Source organism: Accipiter gentilis, chromosome 32, assembly GCF_929443795.1.
Source record: "Accipiter gentilis chromosome 32, bAccGen1.1, whole genome shotgun sequence".
Taxonomy (NCBI): domain Eukaryota; kingdom Metazoa; phylum Chordata; class Aves; order Accipitriformes; family Accipitridae; genus Astur; species Astur gentilis.
Genome location: NC_064911.1, coordinates 5341713 through 5355820, shown reverse-complemented (window position 1 = coordinate 5355820; position 14108 = coordinate 5341713). Strand labels below are relative to the sequence as shown.

Below are 14108 nucleotides of genomic sequence, written 5' to 3'. Positions count from 1 at the left end.
TCCTAATGAGGGTAGTGGAAGCTGAGGCTTTTGCCAATGAAGTTGAAGTTTGAACTTGCAGTAATTTGGCTAATGTGGTTTTGTGCATTTTCTGCTGCAGTCAGCATTTTTATTCTGCTCTGATTATAGGTGCATTTGCAATTTTTTAAAGACTTGGGTAGGGGTTTTTTGCATTGAATAATTACAGAATAGTATTTACTGGTTTTCCCTCAAACATTTTTTACTTCATGTAGTTATTCTGTTCTTTTCTCTTGTGCACAAATTTTCTGCAATCTCTAATTTTCTGTAAATCAGTAATCTTAACACTGACATATATTTTGATAGAAACAAAAAGAGGAAGGATTTCTATTCAGAAAGGTAATGTAATAAAAATCTGGTTGATTTTTGATGCCAGAAAAAAAACATCCCACAGATTAAACTGAACTGTGGAATCCAGCCAGACACTCCAAGCTTTATCAGGAAAATGTATATACACTAAGCATGCCACATGCACAGCATTTGAAATGAATACGCTAAAACTATGGCTGAAAAAAATTACATTGATACATATACACCTCATCTATTTCAGGTTAATAAGCTCATTTGAAAATATAGCTCATGTAATTCAATCCTACTGTATTTTCTGCGTAATAACAGTCCTGGTTACTAAGCTTTCACTCCCTATGTAGCCCCAAGCCCCTACTTTCAGTCTCCACTTGCTCTGCTTAGATCATAGGTCTTCAACACTGAGGAGTTTCTCTTCACTAAAACAGAAAGCAAGCGAATGAGATGGTGAAGGTGAAATTGCTTCATTTATGGTAAAAGCAGTATGGACAAGTGAATGGAGTGTGGTTACCATGGTAATTAGTTCACGCTTTTGTCACCCTTAGAAGGAAAGTTTGCAAATCTCCCTAGCAATAATGCAAGGAGTGATGGCTTGGTCATACTTGTAAGGAAAATATTTGAGTCTATTTGATGTATGAAGTTTTTCTCTCTCTCCTTCTGGTATCTCTAGAATGGATAAAAGATAATTGTATTGTGTGGTTCAAAATACCAAACATAAATCAAAGGGTTTAGCATAGTTTTGTAGGACACAGAGACAGTCTTAGCTTACTAAGCTTGAGTTACAGCATATGTTTTTCATTAAAGAATCCAATCCCTGATCTTCTTAAAAAAACACCAAAAATCGTTGTCTATAAGAAAACATCAAACAATAAAATTATCATTAGCTTTCTAGACCATTACGAAATGAGAATCCCTACATTAATCTTACTGTTATTTGGTTTTAGTAAAGGGACCTTCAAAAAGAGTTGGGGTGAATAAAGCAGTGAGGCATTTACAGTGGAGCAGACAGCCTGACATTTAAGAGAATTCTCCAGTTTTACTGTAATCAACATAACATCGCACATGCAGAAGCAATGATTTTAAAACTAAGTCTGGGAGATAAAAAGGTCTGTCGCTTAAGGGAAAGACCTTGAAAACATTTAAGAAAATGTCCAGACCGTAACGGAAACCATATAGGATCATCTTAAGACAGGGAAGTCACCAAATAAAAGCATATTGGCAAAATTGATATGTGAAGAGCATACAGGTAGAGCTCTGTGACTAAAAATAATTCCTTTACAAGTCACCTGCAGGAAACAGGCTCTGAGGATTTTCCCAAGTGAAATGTTTAAAATACAAAAAGGAGCTACTTCTGGCTGGAGATGCTGCAGGCTGGGGGAAGGAGGAATCGTTTATTCAGTGGCAAAGGGGCAAAGGAGCGTGCGGCAGCGAGGCAGAGCCCCTGCGTCAGCTCTCGCCGCCCTCACTGAGAAGCCAGCAGCAACCCCAAAGGGGCTCAGGCGCCACACTTGGACGACAGCCTGTGCTGCCAGGAAAGCGGAAAGTTTTAAAAAGCCACACGGCTGCTGTGGCGGTGGCTCTTCGCTCTTGTAATCACCTTGGTTTGGCCCCCAGGAGAACACCCAGGAGGGGGCAGGCGTGCCACCCCTGTGCCCAAGGGCGACAGCAAAGCCCACAGACCCTGAGTAGGAGGGTGGCCGGACCCAGTCCCTCCGAAAGGCCCCAGGCAGGGTACATCGGCACCTCTGAACGTAGCGCAAACAGCTGCCACTGGGCTGCCCTCGGTTTTATTTCTAACTTTATTACTTGGTGCTTCTGATTATTTTTAGTTACTAATGGATATATACAATAAAATACAGTTATTTGTGGTGTTTAGATATCTCTAATTCAGAACACATTTAACAAGGACATTCAAGGACAGGCGAATACTTAGCACATGGCAGACCACATGTTTTTTTTTCCTTTCATCTGAAGTATTTGGAGCTTAAGCTGGAGTGGATCCTACTATTATTAATTATAGCCCAGACCATTACAGTCCATTGAGCACTCCCAATTCACTGGCTTTCTCAGACATCCTTTCCAGACACCCACGCTACCCTGGGTGCACCCAGCTATTTGGTGTTGGGGGGATAGCAGTGAAACCCAAGAGGAGTCTTCTGCGGGGGACTCCCTGGATGGGAATGCTCTGCTGTCCGTCGCCTCGAGCTGGGGGGGACACTGCAGAAACAGTGGCGTACATGAACGTGACTGGGGTTTAGCATACACACACCGTGGCGGGTAGACGGTTTTGTTACGTGCAACCAAGATTTCACCCATCCGCATAAGCCAGGCAAAGGCTGTACCCATGGAAGAGTCCTCGGGGTTAGACGTCCGGCATGAGGTTTTGCTAGTGCTTCAACACAGATCTTGGAGAAACCATAAATTTGCAATGGGACATCGCACTGGGCTCATAGGGTCCCTGCTCCTGGCTTCTCCCTGCAGGCTGCCAGGTAATTTATTCCTCTTCAAGTTAAAAAGCTCCCACGTTCCACCTCAGATGTGGTTGCACCTATTTGGTGCTTCCAAATCCTCTGTGATCAGAAACGCTCCACAAAATTCTTTGGGATTAAAAGAGCTACGTAAAGGAAAAATAGTATTGTGTATACTGCTAAAATAGGGGACAAAGGATCTTTACATTTGCAAATGAGGTGTTGAAAATCCCACTTATATTGGCCTAAGTTTTTTCTTTTGATTGCATGTTCATGGGACATAAAGCAATAACAAACTTGCATACCAGTATAAAATTTGCATATGGGAAGAAGCAAAGTTGAACAAAATATGCAAGAATTTACAGCAGTGTTTTGGAGCCAATATTATTATAAGATGCAGTTCCAGAGAAGTACAGTTTAGCACTGTCAGCTTTTTTTAATTTATTCATTAATTTGGGAAAGAAGATGGACATGCACAGCTTCATTCCAGGCTGAGGAAATGAGAGCTCAAACTATGAAGGAATCACTTTTTTTTTTCCCCTCCATTCAACAAAAATCTGCTGGATCCAAAGTGGAATATGAGTGCAAAATAGATTATTGGCTCCTGGTTTTTCTCCCCCCCCCCCCCCCCCCCCCCCCCCCCCAGCTAAATAAGAATAATTTTCCAAACAGAAATTGAATCCTAAATGATTTAATAATAAAATCTAATTGCTTAGATATTAGACAGAACATGAACCAAATTCAGCCTTGGTATGTACAAACTTGCCTTGATTAATTCTACCTACTTGCTGAAAGGGCTGGGTTTGGCTGCACTTTTTTCCCCCATCATAATATTAAAAGCTGGTGTGGAGTGAATCTGAAAAGCTACACTAAGCTAGTGAGAAGCAAATTCCCAATTTTTGCCTGGTTCTTCTCCAGGCTTAAAAAGGGCTGAGAATGGTGCTTTTCAAAAAAACATCTCCTAGCCCGAAAGCAGCAGTAAGAGAGTTTCAGCTTTGCAATGTGAACAAATCCTACTTCCCTTCATACGCTCAAGAAGCACTTACTTTCCAAAGTGCCTCAGCTTTTTGTTTGGTTCCTACGCTGTAATCCTATAGAGCATGACGAAATGCTGAACACCTCCTGGAAAGCGCACGGCGTTTGCCCTCCACGGAGGTCTCAGGGATTTCTGGGGTAACTCCCAGAAATCGTGCCTGTGGCTCTCTTTGCTGTTCCAGGTGTCCAGGTAAACAAAGGAAAAGATATCGGTGTGTGCGATAGCACCCGTGAAAGCACCCTGGCCGCGTGAATAAGTAAACCAGTGCCCTAAATTAATCCGCCACTTCAATTCTATTAAAACAAAAAGTCTTTGACTTGCGGGGGCATGGTGAGGTGCTGGGGTTTTTTGCAAACGTTTAGCCAGATAGCGTTAAAAGAGCATCCCGAACAGAAGAATAGGAAGGAGGAGAGGAAACCTCAGTTCAGCGTAGACTTCGCAAGTGCGGCGCGCGGGGCAAGCCTGGCAAAGAGAAGCGAAGCGACAGCCTCTGCGGCCAGGAGCTGCCCAGGAGAGAGGTGTGCATCTGGGCCTCGTCCCCCCCACCCGGGGTCCAGCGTCAGACCACGGCACCGCGCGGGGCTTGGTGTGCACCACGGCTCCCACGCTGGCTCCCAGCCCTGGAAAGTCCTGCTCACCTCAGGGGCAGGAACTGCTTCTGGGTCAGCCCTTTGAAACTTCGCGGCTCTGCTTTTGGGTTTCCCGCCTTCCCTTGGTGTCCACTGCAGACGTAATATTTAAATTCGGTTTATTGTATCTTCTCAAGTTTAAAACATGAAGGAGAGAGGAGGCAGGGGGAGAGAGGAAACCATATGTCAAGAAGACTGAATCAAAGTGAAAGTGGTGTGTGTGCGCACATCGGAGAAGGCTAAGTTTGGCCTGATGTTTTCTATTTTGACTGTTGGAAAATTTTGGTGAGATGTGGGCTTGGTGTGTCATCTGTTTAGCTTTGGGGAGCGTGTACATGTCCGTGTGTGCATGCGCGTGTGTGGCGGGGACTGATGTCTTTTTTTGTATGAAGCTGCACTGTTTCATATGGTGATATAAAACATGAACACCCACTTAGAAAATTCATGCAGAGTCTGTTGGGGTATTTCGTCTCTATTCCGGTGGGTTTAACTCACAGGGCACATGGACAGAAAGTCTTTTTCATAGTCAATATAACGTCTAGGAAAGCTTTACACCGGTGATGTCTTGTGAATCGATGGTCCAAAACCGTGGGATTTTTTTAAAGCTTCTTTATGATGAATCCATCCTAACACATTCATCCAGGCTCTGAACAAATATTACAACAGGCATCAAAGGATGGTCCTCCAGTTCATGTAGCTTCCTATCCCAGTCTGCTACTTACCCTAAAAGCCGTGACATGAGTGATGGGCAGAGGCACTGCCATCTCACAGCTCCTTGTTTGAGTCAGCCCTGGAAATCAGGCCACTGATCTTCTCTTCTCATGATGAGAAATGAGACAACAACCCAAGGGATTTGTTGTTGTTGCTGTTTCTACTGTCTCCATATTAACAGTCCCAATATTTGTTTATAAAATAAGGTGGCGGGGGGCTAAAAAGCCTATTTAAGCAGAATTTATAGAAAGTTGTACACAGCTTTGCTGAAAACAGAGCCCCATACTTCAAGGGTAATCAAGTGCCTGCAAACCAGCTTTTCCACCACTGCTGGCAATAATTAGCCATTCAGACTGCACTAAAAGCTGCCTGAAGGCGGAGAGACATTGCTAGTTTGGGGAGTTGCTTTAAAAAAAAAATCCATCAATATTTCTTTGCTGCTGTTTTGCTTTAATTTCATTCCATTTTCTGTGGCGTCTCTGTACAACCTGGAAATTTGTGGTGCCCAAACTGCAACACTCAGTGTTTGTCAGTTTTTCAGGCAGTAAAGCATTTGACATTAGTGTAGTTTCTATTTTTGTGTAAAATCCCAAACATCTGTTTCACAGGAGATGGGTTTGCTACCAAGCACTACTGTTAGATTTCTCGCCAACAAGTTTCATTGCTTCATGTGGTTTGTGTTTTGTTCTTTAAACAGTTAATTATGTTTTATTCTTTCTTCCATAAAAGCTAAATTTAGCCAAGATCTTCTCTAATCTGAAACATTTTATGGAAATGACAGTGTTGTTAAAAAAAGCATTCTGCGTAGAGATTACAAATATATAAAATAAGTGAGCACAGTCTCCTTTACATCGTATCCCTGTTCACCACTCCATCTTTGATGAGTATGGGCAAAGGCTGTTACAAATGGAGATCAAGTAGCCTACTACACATACACGTGTGTACTAGTACACTCACACACGCGCGAATGGACATGCACACACGCACGCGCGCGCGCGCACACACACACAGTGGTTTGTATGCTGCTGGCAGCAACCGGTCCCTGCTTCGCTGAGCTCAAAGAGAGGGATCACAACCCACCTGATGGGATTTATAAGAAAATTTTGTAATATCTTCAAAGAGCAGGGCTGGAAGAGACCTCAAGAGGTCACTCCATCCATTCCCTGTCCCTAGAAAGATCAGCCTCATCTATATTATTGCTGAGGAGTGTTTTTGAGAACAGTCCGTGGAAATATCCTGTACGGGAGATGGCACAGCTGATCTCTGCTGTAGCGAGGGTTTGCTGCTGCCTTGCAGCCTCCTGCATGCTTTGTGTGCACCCTGGAGTGCATCCCGGTAGCTGCTGGGCACAGAGCAGTGCTAGTGGAGTGGGAGCCACTAACGTGAGTGGGCAGAGCAATCCTGGACATACACAGCACATCTCTGGTGCCAGAGGATCACCTAAGGGAGGGAGGAGTTTTGCCATTCATTCGAGTGGTGTCAGGATTTCAGCCAAAACATACCCGTTTACCATAGGGACATGAAATGCAGGGACAAACGTATAAGATATTGCCGAGAACACTGGCAGTCTTACTTATCTGCCCCTCAACTTTTATCAAACCAAAAGATAGAGTCTGTTTACAAGAAACTGCTGAGAAATCAGTCAGTAGTGAGTATGCTTAAAACAGGTCGCCAGCTTTTCCAAACATTCAGCATCTGTATCTTAAGCTGACTCCTATATGTTTTATGTGTTTTCATTTTTCCCTCTGTGTATGGATACAATTTAATGCCTCCATCGTCTCTAGGATGATGAAACGGACAGCAACCACTTTTAGCAAATGAAATGTGCTTCCCCGTCCTTCAGCTCCATCGAGGTGCCATTTCTTCCTCCTTACGCTCCCTTTGATTGAACTACTGCCTTGTTGGTCAGACCACACAGCGCTACGTTCAAGAAGCAGAAACTCAAGTACTCTCATTATGAATCTTCATGTGCTTTTCATACCAACCTCCAGCAAAACATAAATGGGGAGTGTTCGTATGGAAAACTGTGGGAAGCTCACGGCTATGTATAACCTGAAAACCCTGCATGGAGGAGGAGCTGTGCTCAGCCGGTGTGGATCCTTCTGCCGCCATCCCGTGCATAATGGCAGGGAGTTTGTATCCGGCTACCCGGTTTGGTATCCATAGGTTTTTGGACTGCTCTACCTCACACAGAGCATGGGGTGCTTCCCCATAAGGGAAACCAAACACCCCCCCTGCTAGGTTTGCATGGCAGTGCAGCAGTTTTTACCTTGCTGCTGCTGCTCTGCAGGGTGTCCCACCACCTCCTAGCAAGGAAGGAGCTCAGAAAAATTGTGTGGCATTTACATGAACTAGCAGAGAAAGGTGTGCCTCTTGGGCCCTCAGCATGCCGAACACGGCCTGCCCTCGTTTGCTGGAGAAAGCAAAACCCTTAAGGTGGTCACAGCAACAGCAAAAAGCAGCATGTGAAAAGCAGGCAGGGTCGTGCTGGATCTTGGCACTGTGTTTTCCCACTCGTGCTGGATTTTGCACAAATGTTCCCAGCAAGCTCATGAGGAGAGGTAGGAATAAAAGAAAAAAAAAAAAAAAAAAAAGGAGGGCTAAATTTGCTTGAAGCAGAAGAGTCAGGGGAAAGCTCATCAAAATGGCAGCTAACGCTTTGTCTCCCTCCCGTGACTCATGGCAGGATCTAGCCGTGCTGGAGTTCTCCCTGACAGGTCCTCAGAGGCGACCCCGACTCAGGCGCAGGATTCCCACTGGTGCCCGTGCACAGAGCTCCCCCAGCACTCAGCCGCTGCAGACGGGGATACCAAGCCCAGTGCCCAAATGCGGGGCCTTTTAGTTATTCAGGGGAGTTTCAGGAGGCCGCAGCCCAGGAGGTGCATTTCTGGGGCCTGTGAAACTCTGTAAAGATCAGTGCTGCCACTGGTTCACTTGCTTGGTGGTCTTTTTTTTAATACCATTATTACTGTTTTGACAAGAAAGGATCATGTGCTCTGTGCACTTGTAGCCTGCGCACTTTTTTTTTTTTTTTTTTACTTTTAAGTTTCACTGATTCTTCAGGGATTCAACAGCTTTAACCATCTGCCTTCAGCCATCACTTAGACTTTGCTGAAAGACTCCAAGATTTCAGGGGCAAGGGCTTTTAGTGAAGGGGAGTCATCTTCAGCCTCCCTTAGCAGGCACTCTTTAAACATCTAGCAATACTAATTGTTGTTCTGCGTGGAGCATCACCTGCATTGCAGAGTGCCAGCTGCCTAATGAAGAATCACCATCAAAATGTGCACCAGCTTCTGAACAGGGGCTGTACTGCCTGCGTCTAGTGCAGCAGGGAAAGGAGAGGGGCTAGAGGCAGGGAAGTATTCTTTTCTGAGCCTTATGTAGCTTTTGTAACACTTTGCTGCTCTGAGTGGTTATACCTGTGTAGCAGGTACCAAACAGTGACCACGTCCGGAGGCAGAATTCAGGTCCGTGGCGTACTTGACACCGGAGTGCATCCTTCTGCGTGCCTGCGTGCAACTGTCCTCGCATCAGGCAGCAGTATAGCCTCTATACCGCCTGGTTCCCTTACTTGAAAAGAGGCATCAGTGCAGTTCTTGATGACTGTGGATATCACGGTGTGTTTCATGGTTATGGAGGTAGTTAAGCAATTTGAAATATGTATCTTTCATATCCAGGGATTGGGTTTTCCCTGCATCTTTTCTGCATGTGTGCAATACATATTTATGTCCAGGTCACACCTTGTATTGGGGAAATGAAAATTGGCAGAAATGCTATGGAAATACACATCAGCACCCTGTGTTTTCTCCAGAGCTACAATATTCCTCTGTGCTACTCCCTTCGTCACTTTGCATGTGTTTGCAAACTTCTAGCGTCTGCCTTCCTGCGAACTGTGTGACACATCCTTCTGAATTTTCTGTTCAGCGCTACCAAGCTTTAGCCTCAGAAATACCTGTAACTTCCCGGATCTAATTTCGGTTTGGCTATAAAATAGACCACCCAATCGGAGAAGGAAGTCCTGTTATCTCCACACTAATGGTTAAATGATTTTTTTCAGTACTCCGGCTCCACTGGAGAGGAGCCAGATGTGTAGTGGGATACAAACCACTAAGAACTCAACAAAGGCCACCAGATACACTCTTCTACAGGCAACGCATCAGCAACATACAAAAAAACAAAGCAGGCTGCCTTTCCCGCAACGTGAAACTGTTGCTGGCATTCAGCAACACAATTTGAACAATACTGCACCGGGTTCCTCATCTTCCGCTCAGTGCCAAGGTACCTATCATTGCCTTGCTCTTGCACAGCAGATTTCCTTGTAAAATTGGCATTAATCAATCCTTCCAATGTGCACTAAATTTTTCTTGACCATCTCTTCATGTCACCTTTTATTGCCAGGCTCTGCCTTGCTTTTATCTGCCATCAGAACCATGCTAAACTCTTTGGCTTTCTGCGTTGCAGATAAGCTCACCATTGTTTTAAACCCCTGCCCTGGTGCCTGGCTCCGCAAATCCCTTTTTACACAAAGAGGTCAGCACCGTCCCTGCTTGAAGCTTTGCAGAAGGGACCCCCAGCACTTGGCTGGGCTGAGGAATGGCTTCCCGGGGGGTCCCCCCCGCTCCGGGCAGGGGGCTTGGCTGCAGGAGCCGGTGCCTCACCTTCCCATTGCCAGCCACAGCGTGCTGCCGCCTCGCATCCTGGTTTTCTGCTCACCATTGCGCAGGGACAAACTCACCGAATTTGCGGATCCTCCTTCACCAAACCTGCAGTGCTGAAACGCTACTAGTATAGCATATATATGTCCTTGTATAATTTTCTGCTTCACATTCTTTGGGTGGAAGAAAAGCAGTAATCAGTCCTCAAGAGAAATGGCAGCGTAAGCAAAGGGATGCTATTCCTTGCTGTTCTCACCTGATCTAATTCAAGGCAAATTATGACAGTGGCTTGCACCATCTAACGCCAGGAACCATTTTAACATGATTCTGAAGGCAGTCAAGGGGTTTAGGGCACAGCTGGGTGAAAAGATCTTCCTCCTCACACACATGCATAGGCACACAGTTTCCAGCGAAACAAAATTCCCAGTGAAATATTTCATAAAACAAAAATAAATATAAAATGCCACTCATACTTACATACTGTGTTTAAACTTAAACCACAGAAAATACCATCATGAACTCAATTTCAAAATATTTCAAACCAGAAAGCGATGTTTTCCCTTGTGAAATAAGGAAACACAATGTCAACTACTAAAACAAAATTTCAGACTATTTGCAAAATATTTTCCAAAAAATTGTTTGAAGCAGGTCCTTTTTGTCATGAAAAGATCAAACTTGATAAATCAGCATGTCAAAAATGTATTGCGTTGAAAAATTGACAACTGACTGCAGTATGGATCATCATTCCCACTGTATCCAGTAAAAGTAACTTCAAACTGTTACTGAATCATAAAATGGAAGATCACCGAGAAGATGACAAATAATATGGTTTGGGTTTTTTTTAAAGAACTGAGGTAAAGGCTTGTAAGATGCTCGGGTTTCATTCTGACTTTTGGTCAGGCTGGTGAGAAGCCCTTCAGTTTATGTTGTTTCTTCTGCATCTACATTTATAATTTATAAGGAGAGAATAAAGTGGCACTTGGAAAAGATGAGACAAGTGGTGTCCAACATCCCTGTTCTGGCTGACAGGAATGGTCAGAGAGACATACAAAATCAGGTATTTCAGAAAGGTGAATTGTTTCTAGATAGAATGACTGTAACTGTTCTGTCAGTGCTAGCTGTGTAAAAAAAAAAAAAAAAAAAAAAAAAAATAGAAAACCTCAGGAAATACTCTGTTTTGAGTTGACTCATAGCAAATCATTAAGAATTTTGGCAAAATACTTTAAAAATTAATCTAGAACCAAAAAAAACCCTAAGAGTAATGTTTTCAGCTGCTAAGGCTTTTAGAACAATTTCAAAATAAAAGTAAATGCGAAGTATTATTTCTAGCAAAAACATTTGCTTAAAAATTTCATTCTGGAAACAGTTGTAAAGTATTTTGGTTTTATATTTTTCACTCCTCTTTGAGTAAAATACATTTTAAAAATAGGCATAAATTCATGGAATGTCATTTTACCCTAAATCTACATTGCTTCAGTGGGCAAAAAAATATTTTGGCCATGACATTTTATCCAGCTCTATAAAGCAAGATTTCTTTACTCTGTTTTCTTTTACTCATCCATCCTCCCTACAATTTGTTGCCTACTCTTCCCACTCTTTCTTCCCCATAAGTATTATTGGGGGCTATATAATACGGCGTAATCAATGGCGCATGAGCAGCGCTGGTAAGTGAGAGGAGGAATCCCATTTACCGATGGATTATATATCTGACACTACCGTCCAAGTGGCTGCTTTCACATCTTTTCAATTGTTGTGTCAGAAAATCAATCCATGACTTCAGCAAAATCTTGACACTTTCTCCCATCTACAGAGGGGACCGTTAATAATTCATGACCTCTCTTCTTTTTCAAAACTCATTTATTCTGAAGCTAAACACCCCACAAAATGCTCATTGCTGAATCTGCCGCCGTTCTTCTATTGCTCTTCTTCTGAAGTTAAAATAAGTCATAACAGGGTTGCAGGTATTTTTAATGGCCAAATCTCAGGAGAGGATTGGCAAGAAATAATTCTGAGGGTGGAGATTGTTTCGCAGTGTGGGACTCTGTTCTGTGCCATGTACGCAGAGTCAAGTCAGCTAATACTGTAACTGCATAAACAGGATGGTCTTGGTGAAGTTAATTTCCTGTAGCGGCTTCTAGATTTTGTGACAAGGCTGAGTGTGTATAAGAAATGTTCTCATAATCTTGACACATGAAAGATAAAAATGGCAGGCTTTCTTGAGGTAAATATGGATATAAATAGCTGAAGAAGGGTTTGTGCACCAGAAAGCTTCTTGGTTTTTCCCCTGTTTTAACAGCTGATACAATAAAAGTACTTACTTCTCCCCAGAAACACTTAAACATAAAATATCCATAAAATATCTATAAAATATCTATTTAAAAAACACTTTTAGAGGACAATTGGTCTGTTCCTCAACTTATGTTTCTGTGGTGTTTCATAGCAAGGGAAGGAATGAGAAAAAAGACTCTTTGAGAACAGAAGCAGAACAGTGTTCAACATGTGAAGTATTCTGGAACACATAAAAGTTAGGGATTTGACCTTCTAAGTTATCCATGATGGGATTACCTATATCAAAGCAGAGATCACAAGCAAGTAAGCTCATATCCTCTGTAATGAATGAAAATATTTCCAGTAGTGTCCCACACACACTATCTATCCAGGTCAGAGTTTTCAAGCTTAAGTAATTAAACAGTAGATTTCTGAATTTGTGATTGTGGAGCGTAATAAATGCTCGCAAGTTCCTCAGATAATTTCATTAAAGCCAGAAAAAGATGGTCTTCTTTTATTTAGTTATCTAACAGAATATGGCTGGTTTGAACATTTCGACCACAGTAATTTATTTAACCTGCTGTTGCCACCCAGCCCTGGAGTTTATTAGAACTGGTGACTTACTGTAAAGATAAAAAGCTGTGTAAACCACCCTTAATCTCCAGAAACGGGTTCTGTCTTTTTGTCTTCCTGCTTCAGAATCATCCATATATACATCTGTAGGGCTCCTGGGTTTCAAACAGGGTAGGCAACTTAGTATGGAGAAAGGAGATGCTCCAGCGACCTCTCCCAGTTCAGCTATATATACGCACATAAAGACCTTCTGCAGACTCCCTTCTTTCTGCAGTTCAGCATGTGCTATTGTCTCCAGCTGACAGAAATTGTGTTTTCATACCTACCGGATGTTCTAAATTTAAATACTATTGGTCTACTGTAAATAACAATGAAATACTTTACTCTGACAGCATTGGAGGCAGCATATGGATTCAAGTTTTAGACAACACTACATGTAAAATGCCTTTCCTTTTATAGCAGAATATATTTAGAGTCTTTTAAGCTCAGCTCCTGAACCGAGTATGATGCATCTTGTCATCCAGCCCAATCAACAGCAGAATCACAACTTCATGTCAGTGCAATACATTGTTAACTGATATGTCAGAAAATCAATTAATTACTTTTAAGTAGCAGTTAAGAGTATCCACACAATACTGCTATGTGAATTATTAAAGAAAGCAAGGTTGAGTTTTCTCCGCAATTGAAACCCTGCCTTAGAAGAAAGTGCAAAATGCTGCTTCTGCCCTGAAGCCTAATCAACATTACTGGGCAGGCAACAGGACCCAGAAGAGTGGTGGAGGGTACAAAACAGGAAGGATGCTGCCTCCCAAAGCAAAGGCACCAGCAATCTGTAATGGCTACAGCTCTTAAGAAGCCTGAATGATAAACCTTCCCTTCTTCAGAGGTACAACAACCTCCAGATGGGAATAATGGCAGACATGGCTCTGAGAGACTAGCGAGCAGAGCAGCAGGAGAAGGGATGCTCTGTATCCTTCTATAGCTTCACCAAGGCACCTGCTCAGACTTTGAGCACCCCCTGTCACTGTCTGTTACAGATTTTCGCCTGGGACTGTCCCCTGGCATGCTGAAGGGAAACATAGCCTTAGCGGGACATCATCGTCATGAAGCTTTCTGCTTTCTTCATGCCTTAGTCTGTTGGAGGTGCTACATGGGTGAATAAATCAGTGAAGGTGGAGAGGTGACCGTGAGGTGGGATTGGCTTGGGCTTCTGATTTTTTTCTCTTCTTGTGGTGGGAAAGCTTCACGGGGTAGAGTCTGGAGGGCTCAAGTAGGTCTTGTTAGAGTGGGCGCATCTGGAAAGTTAGCCCATCAGTGCCAGCGCCAGTGAGGCTGGGCAGGCTGTGTCGCGGTCCCTGCTCTGCAGGGTGGGAGCATGCCCTGGGGTAATGGAAAGTTGATATTATTTGTTGTGGCATTCCTTTCACATCTGGAAAAAATGTGA

At 43.3% G+C, this 14108-nt stretch overlaps 1 protein-coding gene across 3 annotated transcripts in view; it reads left to right on the top strand.

Moving 5' to 3' along the window:
* RUNX1 (RUNX family transcription factor 1) overlaps positions 1 to 14108 on the top strand; it is a 175332-nt gene that overhangs the window by 60712 nt on the left and 100512 nt on the right. The window contains exon 1 of one of the 3 annotated variants that reach the window (XM_049834716.1): positions 9397 to 9446. The exons of the other annotated variants lie outside the window; for them this stretch is intronic. The gene's annotated coding sequence lies outside the window, so the exon portion shown is untranslated. Of the gene's footprint in view, positions 1 to 9396; positions 9447 to 14108 lie in introns of those variants that run through there. 3 annotated transcript variants of the gene reach the window in all.